Source organism: Pogona vitticeps, chromosome 6 (genome assembly GCF_051106095.1).
Source record: "Pogona vitticeps strain Pit_001003342236 chromosome 6, PviZW2.1, whole genome shotgun sequence".
Lineage (NCBI taxonomy): Eukaryota > Metazoa > Chordata > Lepidosauria > Squamata > Agamidae > Pogona > Pogona vitticeps.
Window position 1 is genome coordinate 90,968,144 of NC_135788.1, and position 18,568 is coordinate 90,986,711.

The 18,568-nt window shown below is 42.6% G+C and overlaps 1 protein-coding gene across 3 annotated transcripts in view; it reads left to right on the forward strand.

The window, feature by feature from the left end:
• GRB7 (growth factor receptor bound protein 7) overlaps positions 1-18,568 on the forward strand; it is a 74,338-nt gene that overhangs the window by 12,203 nt on the left and 43,567 nt on the right. The window contains exon 1 of one of the 3 annotated variants that reach the window (XM_020799321.3): positions 591-725. The exons of the other annotated variants lie outside the window; for them this stretch is intronic. The gene's annotated coding sequence lies outside the window, so the exon portion shown is untranslated. Of the gene's footprint in view, positions 1-590; positions 726-18,568 lie in introns of those variants that run through there. 3 annotated transcript variants of the gene reach the window in all.

Sequence of the window (18,568 nt, forward strand, 5' to 3'; positions counted from 1 at the left end):
GCTGTCACTAAATTAGCAATACTAATGGTCATTGCTCTGAGATTTCTCTGCTATCTCTCTGTTCCCCTGCAAGGAATGACCCCATTTCCCAGTTTTGCATCCCCCATGAAATCTCCAGTGATAGGCCTAAGGTGGATAGTTTTGTGGACTTTGTCCCTGTGCAAGGTTATGCATGGAGATGTCAATCAGCAGTCCAGTAAGAAATGTGATCTCCCCTTTTTCCAGCCTCTCCCGCCTGCTCCCCCCTCCACCCCCATCTCTATTCTCTGAAGCTGTCAGGTCTTGTTTTATCAAGCTTAGGAGTAACACCAGATGCCTTTTCTTTGCTAGCTGGCAGAGGCTGAGGTGGAGTGAAGAATATTGTCACCACTTCATGTTGAAAGGTGGGGGGTGGGGGCACAGGAAAGAAAGAAGGGAAAGCCAAAGTAGTGGAAGGAAGGAAAGAAGGAAGGAAAAGGCAAAGTTAAGGAAAGTTGAACACTGAAGTCCGAATGGCGGGATAAAAGACGAGGAGGGCATCCGGCGGCGCCCGGGGTGCACCTGCTGAAGAACACCTGGGGCTGATCGGAGTCGGGTTGTTCTGCGTGTGCGTTTTGACCGGCTGTGATGTCAAGAGGAGGAGGTGTGGCCACCTCCGAGGCAGGTAGATAAAGGATTCAAACTAAACAGGATCCCCCAGTTCTCAGAGTCAAATCGGCAGCGGAAGCACCGATCACCAGGGCCAGGTAAGCCGCCTCTTTCTCTTCCCACAGGCCGGTTTTGCCCACCCTCTCTTTCTTTTTTCCCTTCCTAGATCGGGAGTCAGGAAGGTTCCCATTGAAGATACAAACGGGGGGGTGTTGGGGCGGGGAGGAAAGAGAGAGACCGACTCTGGCCATTTTCTACATTTTGGTCCCAGAGGTATGTTCATCTATGAGGGAGATCTAGCATATTCAGCTCTCCGGGATGTGCGGATAAAAATACAACCCAAATGAAAAATTTGAATATCTGATATCTACCAAACTTCATGTTCTCTTTTTTGTTCTGGACTGTTTTGTTTTAGGTCAGGCTTTTTCCGCCCACCGGCGCACTTTTTTCTTCCATAATTCTTCCAGTTTCGGAACTGATCCCCACCCCACCCCTTTCTCTCTCCCCCCCCCCCCCAGTAATCTGCTTCTGCTACTTTTGTGATAATTTACAGGTATATATTTACTGTTTTGTTGTTTTTCCTTTCTACGTTGTTTGCTGTTCTGGTGCTAAAACAAAAAAAAGTATTTTATGGCTGTTACTAATCTTATTTCAAGATCCATAGGAATTCCATTTTCCTTCCTTCGTCCCCCTTTTGTATCTTGAAAGCAGAAAGGGGAAAAGCGAAGGACCTGGACAAAAGAAAATCACGGGGCAATTGTGGTTCAAGGTAGTTTCGGTGCTGCTTTTCCTTTTTTTTTCAAAGGTCCACCTATTAGCACAGGGGGTGGGGAAAATGTTGAGCAAGACTGCAAGTTTATGTAGTGGGCATAATTCCCAGGTAAACTACTTTTGTTTTCCTAGAGAGCCATTCAGCAGACCAGTTAATACAAGAGAAGAGGTCTCTCCGCGGCTATTACCTGTGAGAACCAAATACAGAATCTGCCAGATAACAGTGATAAATTCCAGCTGGGGCAGAAGAGAGTTTTTCTACCCTTTTCTTGAATTTTCTTGAGGCACATGGCTGGCCACAGCAACAGGATGCTGGATTGTATGAGCACATAGTTTGATATTTTCTCCTGCAGTAAAGTTGGCTGGCAGGGCCAGATCCCATCTCATGCTCTTATTGCATCGTCATTTGGTTTGTGAAAACACAGTTTTAAAAAATAGACACACAAACGCCTGGATTTTTTTATGTGTGCATTCTGCCTCAAGAATATAAGGTGCCGTATGCTGCTGGCCGCTTGCTCCATTTTCTCCTTACAACAGCCCTATTGGGCAAGTCAGCTGAGAGAATATGCCTGGCTCAAGGTCACTCAGTGGGTTTCAGGGCCATTTGGGAATTTGAGCCTTGTCTCCTCTGAGTTCGAATGCAGCACTCTAATCAGTACACCACACTGGATGTTAAATAAAGGTATAGTGAGGTCTGACTTGGTGACAAAATTATATTATGTGCCATCAAGTCACCTCCGACTCATGGCAATCTTATGAATGAGAAATCTCCAAAATGTCCTGTTTTCAACTGCCATGGTCAGCTCTTGAAAGCTCAAACCTGTGGTTTCCTTTAGGGAGCCAGTCCATCTCATATTTGGTCATCACTTTTTCTAGCATCATTGTCTTTTCTAGAGAACCTTGTCTTCTCATGATGTGCCCAAACTAAGAGAGTCTCGTGGTTGTTGTGGGTTTTTCGGGCTCAGAGAGAACCTCAGTTTCTTTTTTATTTTTTTGTCTCCAGAGATAGTTCAGGCTCGATTGGGTTGAGGACCCACCTGATTGTCTCTCTGGCAATCCAAGGCATCCACAAAGTTCTCCTCCAGCACCACATTTCAGCTGTGTACAAATATACGTACTATGACTTAAAACATTTCCCTCTCACGCTCCACCCTGTTTGTGCATGCATCCCTTGGGTAAAACAGCATACGTGGGAATAAATAATTTATCCTATCTGGATGCATACTCAAAATCACTTAAAATGAATTAGCCACTCTTTAATGCTGTGACAGACACAGGCAAAATTAAGTTTTGTGGGATCTGTTTTATGTTTTTAATGATGATCCTGAGGTCTACCACCAAGAGCCAGATACAGAATCATAGGGGAGGGCAAGTCAGTTGCCTTCAGTGCCCCATCAGTTGTAAAATGGGATCATAGTCAATCACAGATCTACACCTGAGATTCCCTGAGAGAAGCCCTTATGCTGTTAAACTGTTTTGGGAGCTAGAAATGCTTGCAGTGCTTCTGTAAACTGGCTGGCTCTATTTCATGGAAGACTTACTGTGTAAAAGGTAGCAATGAGTTATCTAATTAATACACAGTGTTTCTAAAGCAAAGAAAGGATTTTCAGCCGCATCTGTGACTGGAAACCCAGAGCCTATAGGCAGTAACTAGGATTTGCATTAATTGATCTGAAACCAGGATGTGTGATCTTGCATAGAAGATGTGTTATTGTCTAAATACGAGGGAGAGGGAGGGTGCAATTAAGTGGCATCTGGAAAAGGGGGGGGGGAGGACAGCCGGAGCTTGGCCTCTATTGTTTTCCATCCTAGGCAGCAAGGCATGTGAGAAGCTCTCAGGGATTTATATATAGCGTATGATACAATTTCAATTCTGTTCCAGGTTTCTCTGTTGGCGTAGCAAAGATGCTGTGTCTTGAGTTTGCCTGCAGGTTGTGCTCTGTAATCCAGGAATCTGAATTCTTTGGACATCCATGTGCATTATCCAGCTGGCTGGATAGCTCGGTGGTTTAGATATCTGGTTGGGAGTTCGATTCCCCACTGCGCCTCCTGTGAAATGATCCAGCCGCTTATGCAGTCACGCGCAAGCGGCACAGTCCCAAAGTGCTTCCAGAAGAAGGGGATGGTAAATCATGTCTGTGTATTCTTTATCTAGAAAGGGTCACTGTTAGTCAGAATTGACTGGATGGCGCACAGTTATTATTAATACGTATTATGTAAAACTCGTGTAACAAAATCCCAATTGCTTTTTGTTTCTTTTTAGCAAAAAGCCGTTAGTGGAGGGACTTGAATATGGAGCAGGGATCACTTCTTAATATCAGATCCCTTCACCAAAGCAGTTAAATCAGTAAGTCACCTTCCCCTCCCTAATGTGGCTCCAAATGCATGTACAGTGGGGTCCTGACTTGAGAACTTAATCCGTATTGGAAGGCGGTTCTCAAGTCAAAAAGTTCTCAGGTCAAATCTGCATTTCCCATAGGAATGCATTGAAAACCATTTGATTCGTATCTGCTCTTTTCCGTCCATAGAAACTAATGGGAAGCTGCTATTCTGCCTTCGACCACTAGAGGGGTATATTTTGTTTCTTTTTTTCTTAGGTCAAGAAAGGTTCAGGGAAGGCAGGGAAAAGACAGTCCAGGCAGTACCAGGCAGTCTGAAGACTCCCAATCCACTCTCTAAACGCTGGGAGGAGTGAGGAAGCAGACAGGCACCCTTTTCACTGGCCAACAGTTAACTGAAAGTTCCAATTTTGCACTTTCCCTGCCTCCCACGTGGTTTTTTTTTCAGTTCTTAACTCAAATCTAAGTACTTAAGTCAAGTCAATATTTTCCTATGAGAGTGGTTCTTAAGTCAAAATGTTCTTAACTCAAGCCGTTCTTAAGTCAAGACCCCACTGTAGTGGGTTTCAGGATCTGGCCAAAGTCTAGGGTGATGGTGGTATTTTGTTTGCCTCATCCAGAGGGCAGAATTACATTACAGTGGACCCTCTACTTACGGAATTAACCTGTATTGGAACGGTGGCTGCAGGTCGAAAAGTCTGTAAGTCGAGTCTCCCATTGACCTACAATGCATTGAAAACCAATTAATCCGTAAACGGCCGTTTTTGTTCTATTTTTTCCCCCTGGTCTGTAGGTTGATTCTCCGGCTGCAAGTCAAACCTAAATTTTGCAGCCAGAGAAGTCTGTAACTCAAAAATTCTGTAAGTCGAACTGTCTGTAAGTCGAGGGTCCACTGTACAGAATAAAGAGCTGAAAATAAAAATAAGGGAAGGAGTAAGGTGTCTTCCACAAAGCTAATTTCCAACCCTCTGCACTTTCTAAAGTTTAAGCCGCCATCCCCTTTCCAAAATAGTCTTCTGCTTTTATGCCTTTCTCTGTTTATAGAGGAAGGTAAGTGAAAAGGCAAATATTATTTTAAGGTATGTGAGAATGGAGACAGTAATCCTGAAATGGAAAAATAAAATAAGAAGCCTCTAGAGATCGTTTTGATCAAACAAGAATGCCAAATCCTTTATTTCTATGAGACATCATCCTTGAAGTTTAGCTCTGGGAGACTTGACAGCTTTAAATAAGTTTTTCCTTGACAAAAATGCTTCTAAAAACTCTGTGGGGAAAATAGTAGGGGCAGCATGGGTTGCATGAGGGAAGCAGCAAGGGGAAAGAGAGGAATAATAGAACAATAATAGATTCATAAAATAATTAAGATAAAAGGGACCTATAAGGCCATTGAGTCCCTGACTAATGCAGGAATCCAAATCAAAGCAGATCTGACAGATGGTTGTACAATTTTCTCTTGAATGCCTATAGCATTGGAAGGCCCACCACCCCCAGTAATTCATTCCATTATCATACTGCTCTAACAGTAAATTCGCTACACCCATCTACCACTTCTTTGTTCCGCATCTTTCCATCCATACTAGCTTATGTCTGTACCCCACCTCTCTTTAAAATGACTTCGGGTAGCTTGTCATAGATATTGCAAGTATGTTCGGTAGGTAAGTGTGTGTTGTGTTTCAATTTTTTCAAGTGCTTTTCAGAGCCATGACAGTTCCTGAATAATTGGCATTCAAGGTTCTGACACTCTGTTACTAGATGGTCTCATTTTATCTCAACTGAAGTTTCCTCTTCCCACAAAAGTCCTTGCAGTCATCTTTCATAGAAGTACATAACTGGGACACTAGAACAAGGTTAAGCCCACCTGGATAGATCAGGCTGTGGCTAGGGTTCCACCTTTGAGGGTAGAAGGCAGTGCCAGCCATCGAGGGTTACCTGTGCCTCTCCAGACAGTGCTGAATTTAGAAGCACTCCCAAGGTACAAACCTGGTCCTTCAAGGGCCATACAGTGGTGCCTCGCTTAACGATTGCCCCACATTACAACGAATCCGCTTTATGACTATCTTTTTACGATCACAATTGCGATCGCAAAACGATGGTCTAAATGGAGGAATTTTGCTTAGCGGTGATTGGTTCCCTGCTTCAGGAACCGATTTTCGCTTTACGACGATCAAAAACAGCTGATTGTCAGGTTTTAAAAATGGCCGCTGGGTGCTTAAAATGGCTCCCCGCTGTGCTTAGGGATGGATTCCTCGCTATACAGGCAGCAAAAATGGCCGCTGTATGGAGGATCTTCACTGGACGGTGAGTTTTTACCCCATTGGAATGCATTGAACGGGTTTCAATGTGTTTCAGTGGGGTTTTTTTATTTTGCTTTATGATGTTTTCGCTTAATGGTGATTTTTCTGGAATGGATTATCATCGTTAAGCGAGGCACCACTGTATTTTCTTCCAATTTGTTTGCCAAAATTATGACCAACAATGAGTGATAGGAAGCATTTCTAGTGCAGGGGCATTTGTAGGAAGAATCTCTTTGAGAAATAATGTTGTCTGATTTTTCCCTTCCCAGAATGGCCCTTCCCAACATTTTCTATTCCACGCAGAGGGGTGGCTTGTTTGCAGACTTAAGACAAGTTGGGGGGGGGAATTGTCAAAGAGAGCTGAGGTTGGTCGGACCTGGGAGGCACATTAACAAGAGAGAAAGGTGAGATGCTCTCCCTTTTAGCTGCAAATCCCTCCCTGTCCCACAGTAGCATTATCGGGGGATCAAACAAAAAAAATTGCCATGCCACTTCTTAAAGCCTAGATCTGCCCCAATCCCAAACGTGTAAGGCACAATAATCAGTTTCCTTCAGCAGTGAGAGAAATAAAAAGATGAAGTAATGTACTGGACTCTGAGTCATTCTCTCATCTACATTTAGACCTAACGTTGCTGTCAGACTATGGGATTGCCAGTTGGCTACCTGCCAATTTTAGAAGGACATGAGTGAATGATTTGGGAGTGGGACAGAGTGTTCACTTAATAAAAACCCAGGTGGAACCCAACCCCTGCTGTCAAGTTTAATTAGTTAAATTAGAACATGGAGCAGACTGGGTCTGAAGCCGTTGAAGGCTGCCTGACAAAGAAACCCCTTCTTTTTGAAGATTTCTAGAGCAGTGGCTCTGCCGTGGGGCCTTGAAAGGGCCTGTCATTTCTTAAGCCGTAGGGGAGGGAGATGAGGTTAAACTTTAAACATATTAAGTGGAACATTACCTTGGGGGACTGTCTGGATTTTTCCCCCAGGTAGAAAAGATCAAAGTATGCATGCCTGTAAAAAAAAAAAGGTATAGGATCTACCTATCCACTGCATTAAAAATTGTGAATTTGTAAATGGCTGTGGAATTGACAAAAATGAACGTAAAGATTAAGGCCAGAATCCTGTTGAGGGGGGAAACATGCTCAGAACATTCATCATGCAAATTGTACCCACTTTGGGGAGTGTAGATGTTGAGAAACCAGTTGCATCTTGGCTGCAAAATCCAATTGTTATTGATTTTGCTTATAGTGCATGAATGATGGGATGATGAACACCCTGGCAAAGGTGGAGGTGCTTGTAGGGTTAACATTCCATGCACTTGTTCCTCCTCAGCACAGTTCTGGCCTATGGCTTTTATTGCATAAGGTCTCAGTTTATATCTCCAGCACCTTCAATTGAAGGAAATATTTTTTTATTTTTAATTTTTTTACTATAACTCCTAGAATATTCCAGACAGCCTGATTAGTGACTATGCCTGCTAGGAGATTTTGCAAAGAGCAGTTTTTTTTAAAAAAGGAACTTCTCCAAAGTCTGGATCCGTTTGCCATCAGAGAGAAAAAAAATGCTAGCCTCCATGGACCAGTGATTTTGTCTAGTTTGAAGTAGTGATTTAGAGAGTAGGGTTGACTCCTTACTAGTTGAACTTGAATGTTAAAGTCTGTGCTCTTTTTTTCTATGACATAACAAGGAATCCTGTGATGGAATGCAGGATTCTGAATTGATTTGGCTCATCAGAATTGCAGATTCATGAAGTGCACACAGAGCTCATATGCACAGCAGCCAATATTTTAAAATCTCATTAATCAACACCATAAAAGCAAAGTGTGCTGCTTATATACAACCCCATAGTGTTTAAGGTACTCTTTGGATGGTCTACAATTTAATTATGCACATTGCCCCTCTCCCCCAAATGAACTGAGTACTCAATTTACCCACCTCGGAAGGATGGAAGGCTGAGCATCTCGAGCTGGCCACCTAAGCCTGGGATTGAACTCGGGTTCTAAGTACAGTCTTGACTGATGTACTGCAGTTTACTGCACCACAAGGCTCTTGCTAACCATAAAGCTGTTGTACGTTTGTGTGTGTTATGTACTGTCAAGTTGGAGCCAGGCATGCAGCTTGGAAACTGGAGCTAGAGGGGCTCTTGTGATGCTGAACAGGTCATAAGGAGCCTCGTGGCGCAGTGGTTAAAACGCTGTACTGCAGCTAAAACTGTGCTCACGACCTGGGGTTCAAATCCCAGGTAGCCGGCTCAAGGTTGACTCAGCCTTCCATCCTTCTGAGGTCGGTAAAATGAGTACCCAGCTTGCTGGGGGGGCAATGTGTAGCCTGTATAATTAAAAATTGTAAACCGCCCAGAGAGTGCTTGTAGCGCTATGGGGCGGTATATAAGTCCAATAAATAAATAAATTTCCCCACCCTTTGTCACTGCTTATGTGCAGTCGCATGAGAGGCCACCAGTTTGACTCTGCCTATGAAGGCTCCCAACCCAGTTCCCTGGAGGAGCAATGACCAATGAACTAGCTGGATCTTTGCTAGTACCTGTGCCCCTTTCTCCAGCAGGAGCATGTGCCTGCACTGTGACTTCAGCTGATACGTGTATTGGAACTTAAGGCGCGCGCTATCACAGCGGTGTGATTTCAAGATGGCTGCACAATGTGGTATACAGAAATGTGAGAGATGGCGGCCCGTGCACCCCGCCCTTGGGCCTGGCAAATTTGTAGCAAGGTCCAAAACCTTAATTTGTTTCTTCCAGGTCCAAGTCCAGTTCTTCTTCCGAAACATCACAACTGTTGGACAACATGTACAAAAATAATGGTTAATTTGTAAAAAAGAAGTACCAGTGGTTAGGTTTATCTGGAAGTGGCACCTTCGGCTTGGAAGGAAGACCTAATTCTTAATCCATGTAGTGTTGGAAGTGGGTGAGAGAATAACCCGGTAGTGAGGACAAGGAATTCCACTAGTTCTCCATTATTTGTTTCCATTTCCTCTCATTACTAGATTTATTTAGAAAGCACTTTTAGGTCATATGAGACTGTACAAAATTACAGTTTAGGAAAAAAAAATCTTGCCTGGAGGTTACAGTCTCAAAACTACCTCCAAGGCCAAGTGGGAAGGACTTTAGAAATGTCAATGTTTGCTCCCCATCTTACCCTTTTCAGCGTTTCCTTTTAGCTACCTCATTCCCAAGATTCTGGTGCATTTAGTTTTTTTAATTATTATTACACTGCTCCCCTGTCCTGATGTCAGGTCCAAATAGGAAACTGTTACAGCAATTCTGGAAGAAATTTGAAGCCTGGCTTTCGTGGACCTCTAAGGAGTCGGGTCGCTGCATCGTTGTGGGGTAGCTGTAAGAAGAACTCTATTAGTGCCCCGGTCGTTTGAACTTGGTACTTGGATGGTCCAACCAAGATAGTGAGCAAGTTCGCCCTAAACGCTGTCATGGTTGGATTGTTTATTGCTGAGGGATGTAGATCCTGATCCATTAAGATGTTACAAATCAAACCTAGATACATAGTGTGATGTGAATAGAGTGATGGACTGGGACTCGGGAGATCTAGGCTCAAGTCCCTACTTAGCCTTGGAAACTCAGTAGGCCCTGTGTATATAGAACTGGTACTGTAAAACTGTTCTTTAAACATCTCACCTTGAAAGCCCTCTTAGGGTCTCTGTACATTGGTTCCAACTCAACAGACCATAACTCACAGATCAAACTCATCTGTTATTGCTGCCCATTTCTCCCATGCTGACAAAGGCCTTTTGTGGCCTTGAGATTCTAAACAGCTTTCTCAAAAAATATGTTGGGTTGGTATTCAACCCTGCCAGTATATGCCCCATGCCAGAAACAGAAGGTCTCTGTCAGTATCTTTATTTACCTAGTAATATCCAATAATTGGGAAACAGCGAGAGAAAATCAGCAGATACATTGGTTAAAGTACACAATTCCGAAAGAAGTATACTGTATCGTAGTCATCTGCTGATTAAATGATTTTAATGAAAATTATCTGTTCAGGCTTTTCCTAATGCTTTGAAGATTGCAATGCTGTATATTAATGAAATGCTCCTTGGTTAACTGTTACTCTTCCTTTGGATCTATTAATTGACATTTTGTGTTGTATTAAAAATGTCATTCATGCAAAATAATGGGAGATTGAATGGTAATTTGTTAATTGCAGGCAGAATTGAAAAAGCATCTAAATGGAAGACATTGTTCTGTTCTTTCTTGGATTAGGAGAGTTTAGAATACTTTGCTGCTAATAAACCAGCATAATACAGTATAGTGGAGTTTGACTGTGATGACCCAGATTAAGCCCTTGCTTTACTTATGAATAAGGTCATGTCAAATTGACCAATTCTATGGTCAAATTCATTGGTCAAATTAACATTTCTATGAAGATTTACAACACCTTATAGAACTTTACACCAAAAAAAGATGTTCTTCTCATAGGGGACTGGAATGCTAAAGTAGGGAGTCAAGAGATAAAAGGAACAACAGGGAAGTTTGGCCTTGGAGCTCAAAACGAAGCAGGGCAAAGGCTAATAGAGTTTTGTCAAGAGAACAAGCTGGTCATCACAAACACTGTTTTTCAACAATACAAGAGGCGACTCTACACATGGACATCACCAGATGGGCAATACCGAAATCAGATTATGTTCTCTGCAGCCAAAGATGGAGAAGCTCTATACAGTCAGTAAAAACAAGACCTGGAGCTGATTGTGGCTCTGATCATCAGCTTATAGCAAAAGCCAAGCTTAAACTGAAGAAAGTAGGAAAACCCACTGGGCTAGTTAGGTACTGTATAATCTAAATCAAATCCCTTATGAATATACAGTGGAAGTGAAGAATAGATTTAAGGAACGAGATTTGGTGGACAGAATCAATGGGGATTTGGGGAGTCAACTACTCTGTAAATTCCATGGATTGAAATGGGCCTGCTCTAACTACAACTTATTGTGCTAAAGTTGCAACTAGAGTAGGCCTATTTGAAGCAATGGAAGTTAGGTAGTTGACTTGTCAAATCCTCATTGATGCAGTGGACCTCCTCTAATGCAATTTACTACATTAAGGATCAGGATTTTGGCCATTTAATTCAAATGGCTTCAGTCCCAGATCTGTGGAGATACTGTACCTTTGTATTTTCAGCCCTGTAATGTTTGAGGATACAGTGGATGCAAACCATGTATATCCTCTGGACTATGTTAGAGAAAGTGCATGATTTTGTGCATGCATGATTATATATAATGCATGCACAAAATTATGTATATACTCGCTCTCTCTTAGACTTTGCCTAAGAGTAAATCCCCTTAATGGCGACAATGGCAAGAGCTGTATTTCTGAGGAGGAATGGGTGAGGAATTCGTCTCAGTTCATTTTAACAGGAATTTACCAAAATGTACACCATTCTTCATGTTCAGAGTAACAAAAGAAGGAACAGAGAAGATCTTAAAATTGACAGATTAGGAAGATTGTGTTTAAATCCTAGTGCAGGCTTGTCCAACCTGCGGCCCGAGGGCCGCATGCGGCCCAGGTCAGCTTGTAATGCGGCCCAGTGCAATTTTTTATTTTTAAAGAAATTCCAAAGTTTCAAGTTACACTGCCGGCACTTGCAGCCGGAATGCGGCCAGGGCATATCACAACAGTAGAGGTGGAGAGAGGGAAGGAAGGAAGGAGTGGGAGGGGAGGGGACAGGGGGGCTGCGTGACTGCATTGTGCCATCCCCATCAATAGGTGGACCCCCTCCTGGCCCCATAAAGCCGCTGGAGTCAAGCTGGCAGCCTCTGCTGTCTGAGATCGCAGCTGCCGGTAAGTGCACTTGGAGCGGGGCTGCGGAGGATGGCTAAGGCTGCCCCCCCATGCGGCCCAAACCAAATGTATGTGCGGCCCAAACTAAATTTTTGTCTTCTAATGTGGCCCACGGAAGGTGAAAGGTTGGACACCCCTGTCCTAGTGCATTCAGCCAAATTAGAGCTGAGTTAAGGTTGCCACCTTTTTTTCTGAAGCATCCCTTATCTTTTTCATCCATATAGCATGGCAGATACTAAATGGACCTCACCATGCTGAGGAGGACTGTATCTGTTGAATGTGGGTAACACAAATGGTATGTTTTGGAAAAAATTATTGGCATTTGCACATTTCCTTAAAGAACTTGAGGGTTAAAAAAAAGCAGAAGTAAAGCTGATTGATTTTCCCATCCCTGCTCCTAAGTATATAGATATGTATAAGGTTGCAGAGCACCTTAATGAGGAAATTAGTTTCAGCAACAATACAGGTGGTTTATTAATTTGTCAAAATTCCTAAGAGGACACAATAGAACTCAAAAAATCTTATTCGTATATTGCAATATGCTATTGTCCAGTAACTCAATGTCCATTGTATGTACATATATTTATATATTATATATTGTTGCATGGATGCTGCAGATGCTTTGCTATGCTAGGATGCTTCCTACCTACCATACCCTGAATGCTTTCTGGCCTTCACTATAGGTTGTATGGCTAAGTCCTAATTAACCCTGGGCTCTGATAAAGCTCTAGTCAGAGGGAACCTTGGAAACATTTCAGTCTGAAGATCACAAAGAGTGCAGTTTACATTTTACTCCCCCTCCTGACTTTTCACTCTTCTTTGAAAAGATGACTTTGACTCTGGCACTACACATGAGCATTCCGAATGGCTTTTCTTTATCTCCTATGAGCAATTAGCAAAGCCCTAGAAACCTGGCATGAGACAAGCCCATAGGGAGGCAGCTGACCTGAGACGCAGCATGCACTGGAAAGGAAAACATACCACACGCACGCACCCAGACACAGGAGAGAGATCACAAAGAATAAACGGACGATTAAACCTCTGACTCAATTGGCTGACTTTATTTTTCAAACTCACGTTTTAAACTCACTTTTTGCAATTCTATGGGTGCACCCCTTATTAATCATTTTTATACAGAGAGAGGTTTCTATATAAAGCTTTTGACCTTGCACCCAGGCCCACAAAAATAGGTGGCCAACTTGGGGGGAGGGGTGCTAGCTTACATATCCAAAATGTACCGTGTTTTCCTGAAAATAAAACAGGGTCCTGTATTGATTTTTGCTCCAAAAAACACATTTGGGGTTATTTTCAGGGGATGTCTAATTTTTTTTCATGTACAACAATCTATATTTATTCAAATACAGTCATATCATCATCTTCTGGTTGCTGCACAATGGTGGAGAGTGGGGTTTCACTTAACTGGGTCTTATTTTGGGGATAGGCTTTATATTACGATCATCCTGAAAAACCATACTAGGGCTTATTTTCAGGTTGGGTCTTATTTTCAAGAAAACGGGGTACCTGCATTGATAATTTGGTGGCCTAAATAAAACAGATGAACCAAGTTTTGTAAAGTTCCCTGCCTGGTTGCTTGGAGGTTTCTCCTGACCCTTGTCATATAATGGCTTTTTAAAATCCCTGATTGACCGAGGACGAGGGAGGCCTAGGAAAGTGTTTCAACCTGCTTGGTCTCCATAAACCTAAAAGTATAGTTTGGAAACCACTTTACGACTATTGTTATTATTGTTGCTGTTGATACCTCGCCTTTCCTCAATAAGCTCAAAACAGGACATATGACTGGGCAGGGGAGCGACACCCTAGATGCTTTATTTTAACAACATCCTTGTGGGGTAGGTCAGGCTGAGAGAATGTGACTGATCTAAGCTTATCCAGTGGTTGAAATTCAGTAGTCATTCACAATTAGAGAGGCCCACTGAATCACTGAAAATTATGTAGGTGCTGTCTTAGCAAATCCCCATTGATTTAGTGGGTCTACTCTTTTTGGGACTGGCTAATCTATTTTCAGCAGTGAGTTTCACAGCTCAGTGGGAAATGGTATTTGGATGACCCAGGTCCCAACCCAAACAACATAACCGCTACACTACATTTGTTTATGTTCTAGTTATTTATTAAATGCATATCCTGCATTTCTGCCAAAAATGACACTCAAGGTAGCCAGCTGTAGTAAAGTAAACTAAAAAAAAATGCAATTAAATCTTTTTTTAAAAATACAGTAGATTAAACAGTACCCCTACCAAGATGTCTATGTATGTAGCAATTGTATTCCCACTGTGGGATTATTGTGGTCAGAGCTGTCCTGTCCAGGATTGGAACTGACATGATTTTGTTCAACTGTTGGTAGGATAGGGGGGGAAACTGATGATTGTGTGATGTGGCCAGATGGAGACACATACAGTCCAATTCCATGACGATTTGCCTGAACAGAAATCCTACCAGCTTCAGGGAGACTTTCTTCCAAGCAAGCATGACTAGAATTGCAGCCTGAGACCAGCTTTGGGATGAAAACTCATCCCACAACACATTAATTTTTAACATTCCCAAGCAAATCCATGTTGGTTTTATAACAGTTTAATTGTTATAAGGCAAAAGTAAAGGTTCCCCTTGACATTTAGTCCAGTCGTGTACAACTCTAGGGGACGGTGCTCATCCCCGTCTCCAAGCCATAGAGCCAGCGTTTGTCTGTAGATAGTTTCCGTGGTCACGTGGACAGCTCGACTAGACATGGAACACCGTTACCTTCCCACCGTGGTGGTACCTATTTATTTAGTCGCATTTACATGCTTTCGAACTGCTAGGTTGGCAGGAGCTGGGACAAGTGATGGGAGCTCACTCCGTCGCGTGGATTCAATCTTATGACCGCTGGTCTTCCGACCCTGCAGCACAGAGGCTTCTGTGGTTTAACCCGCAGCACCACCACGTCCCTTTTTAATTGTTATAGCTTCTTCCAAAAATAATTGGAAAGAGTAGTCTGGTGAAGCTGCAAGATGTAGCGATCTCTGATATCAGACAGTATCCCTCTCAGTTCATGGCGGACACAAGCAGGGAAGTGAAGTTGACCTCATGTCCTTCTCATAGGCTTTTGATCTGTTTCTGATGGCCCCTGAGGAACCAGATTACTGGACTACATAGGCCTTTATAGAGGCTCTTCATGTGTATGTAAAGCAGAAAAAGAGGCAACAGGTGCACTATCAGTAGCCTTCATCAAAAGCAGCATGTGATGTGGCCAGTGTACAACTTGGGAAGATGCTCTCTTTTTTTAAAAGCTAGTTATAGTTCAAAGACCATAATTTGTAACCCTCTCTGAGTCCTGTAATTGGGAAAATAAAATATGAATAAGCCCCCTCAACTAGTGATCATCATAGTTACATTTTTTTTTAAAAAAGTATGTCTTTGCATGCTTCAAAAGGATGTAAAATAATTACCTTTAAAGATAAATTTCTGAATGCTCTTCTAAACGATCCTCCCATCGTTTGAAACAGCAGGATCATTTACTGTGGAAGTTGTCACTGAGGGGCATCTTAATTCAACACATCTGGAGGGCCCCACGTTGGGAAAGAGTGGGAAAGAGTGGTGTACATAAAAACACATTAGGAGCACAATTAGAACCACACCAATAAAAAGAAGCAACACCCCAACCAAAACCTTTCTGAATAAAAGTTTTTTTTCCCCTTGCTGGTGAAAGGGCAACAGAGAAAGGGGCTCAGCTTATCCTCTCTTGGTTGGCAAGGAGTTTCAACAGCCTAAGAGCAGTCACCAAGAAAGCTTTCTCTGGTATCTCCCTTGTTGTGCCTCTGAAGGTTGTGGGATGAGGAAATGGACCTTCCCCACCCCAAGATCTATAAACCCGGGCAGAATCATAAGGGAGAATGCAGCCTTTTTGCTAGCCTGGACCCAATTCACAGAAGGCATTACTCAGTCTATAGGTCACAACCAGCACTTTAAATAATGTCTGGGAAGAGTGCGCATTGCATGGTGGTTTTGTGCTGTGTTTGCAGCTTCCTTCTAAATTGCAGGACTTTGACTTCACTCGCTCTATCACTTTGCCCTTTGTGGATTATACTGTGAACCCTTGGTGATATTTCCCCCTTTTGGCTATGGAGGGAGGCCGGGTGAAAGGTGTGCTCACTGGGCTCTGATCCAATGTCTGGATCCTGCTGTTGGCATGAAAAGACTATTTGTTCTTATGCGCCACTGCTTGAACCTGACCCTTGTCCTGCCACAGCCATTGGTGCTATTCTTTTGCTCCACCATCCTCCCCACTTCACCGCCTCCCAAGCAGCCATCTTGGCAAGCACCAAAGTGCTTGACTGCCAAGATACAGAAGGAAGAAAGATCCTTTCTCTGGCCATTGCAGTCAAGAACTCTGAAAATTAGGTTTCTGCTCTCTAACCTTCTTGCCTACCACAGTATAATTTGCCAGCATTCTGTAAAATTCAGAATTTATAATAGCAGATCTTGGAAAATTATTTTTTAATAAAAAGTTAAATAAAGGTATTCTTCTAAGGTTTCCAAAAATAGTAAGCAGTTTTTCTTATAGCAAATTTGAAAATGAAAATATTTTCTTGTTTCTCAGATATAATTAAAAAGTTACATTTAGTACTTAACAGAAAAATAAAAAACATAAATGTGGCATGTTGCTGGCCTGCAAGGTATGTTCCCCTACTGTCTGTCTTGGCAGGAGCACAAGCCGATAACTGAACCATGTAAGGCCATTTCCCTACCAGTTAAGGAGGCTGTCTTTCGCCTAAACAGTAACTCTAAAATAGTTATACCACAGGTACAATGTCACTTAGTTGGAACATTATTTTTGAGAAAGGAATTAATTACAAGTAACTCTTTCCAAAGAAGTAACAATTTTAGCTTGTCTCAGCGTGTTAGCAAAACAAAAAGGGGAAAAAGTGGATGGTGGGGGGAGATAAAATATTGAAGCACCAACTATGACTTAAGAGTTTTATTTTGGTATGAACTTTTGTGGGTGGAAATCCACTTCTCAGATAGAGGAGGGAAGATACATGGACTACAGTATCTATTTATGCATATCCCCATGATTAGGTGAGGATGCGGATAGTAGACAAAGTGATGATGGTTCATTAACACAAGAATGGAACTGTCAAGCTATTAATTACCTCAATTAACAGTCCTGGCCAGAGTAATAGCTGTAAGCCAGTTGGGTGTGGCTTCCATAGGAATGCTAAGAGATGTTTCTGGGACATTTCCTGTCTATTACTAGTTCTTCATTCTGTGCATTTCCACCCACTTGCCATAGGCCTATAGCCAGGTTTTTGGGAGTCTAGTTGAGGGCAAGAAAGCTAGGGGGACAAATTGCATTGGGGAAGGAACACTGAGGAAAGAGTCAAGTACCCTCTTCCATCCATTGATTCTCCCAAGCAGAGGTCTCTGAAATGCCTCCTCGGTAACATTTTGAAACCAACATAATATGGAGGCTGTTGCTTCAGCATTGTGGTTAAACTGCTATACTGCAGCCAAAACTGTACTCAATCCTAGGTGGCCAGCACAAGGTTCACTCAGCTTTCACTCTCTGGGTGATTCACAAGTTAATTATCCGGACTACACATTCTCCACACACACACACACCCCACCCCCACCCCTCGCTCACTGTGAACTGGGAAGGAAGGCAATGTGTTGCCTGCATAATTATCTTGTAAACTGCCCAGAGAGTGTTTTAAGCACTATGAGGTGGTTGGTATATAAGCAGCACACTTTGCTTTTCAACCTGTAATCACACACAGAATTCGGAATGCTGTGTTTGCTTTGAAATGCCTGGTTCCATTGTTGCAGAACAGTTGTAAATGTTATTGAGAGAATATATGTGACATGTTTTGTATGATGCCAATACTAAGCTTTTTTTTTTTTGATGATGGAGCCTTTTCTACCCTTCAGGTTCAGCAAGGGAAACAGCATTCTGCACACTACAAACATAATATTTTGTATTCTAATTGTGAGATTAAAATGAAGGAATGAAGACTGGGTTTCTGTGAAAATATCTTCTGTTGCAAACTTGGAGCATTCTGTCAGGAGCTCCCACTACCATATGTTGAACATCTACTGTTAGCATGGGAAAAGATATATTAACTCACTTGCCTTTGGGTTCATGCCAAGAGACTTGTGTGCTTTCCCTCGCTCTCTACACCATGAGCAGTTTTGGGAAGCAGGCTACGTGTGTTGTAGAAACAGAACGAGGAAGTAAAGAAAGATAACCGCAGCCAGTTAGCTTCAACGGCTAAGATAACCTCAGCTGGTCAGCTCAACAGTGTCTAATCTAGACATGACACTGAACAGCATACTTGGGGTTGAAAGCGACCAAAAGCCCATTAAGTTCCTTTTGCTTAAACTCTGAGCAATCCCTTCTCCTCTTTGACATACTGACATATAAGGCTGAGTCACAGTGAGCTCATTGGTCCATTTAGTCCAGATTTGCCTATTTTAAATAGCAGCAGTAACTCCAAGATTTTGGATTCAAGGTCTTTCCTAGGAACTGTGCAACTCAAAATCCTTTTAACATGGGATAGCAGGGATTCAATGGATGTTCTTCTTGGAAACTGGAAAAAAATCTCTCCCTATTGGGATACAGCTCCCAGATCTCCATGTTCTCAAGGGTGCTCCTTTGATTAAGGGTGCTCCCTTAGCCATTTTCATTCACACAAGGGTAAACACAGCAAAATGATGAATAAGCCACTCTTCCTAGCACAGGCAAC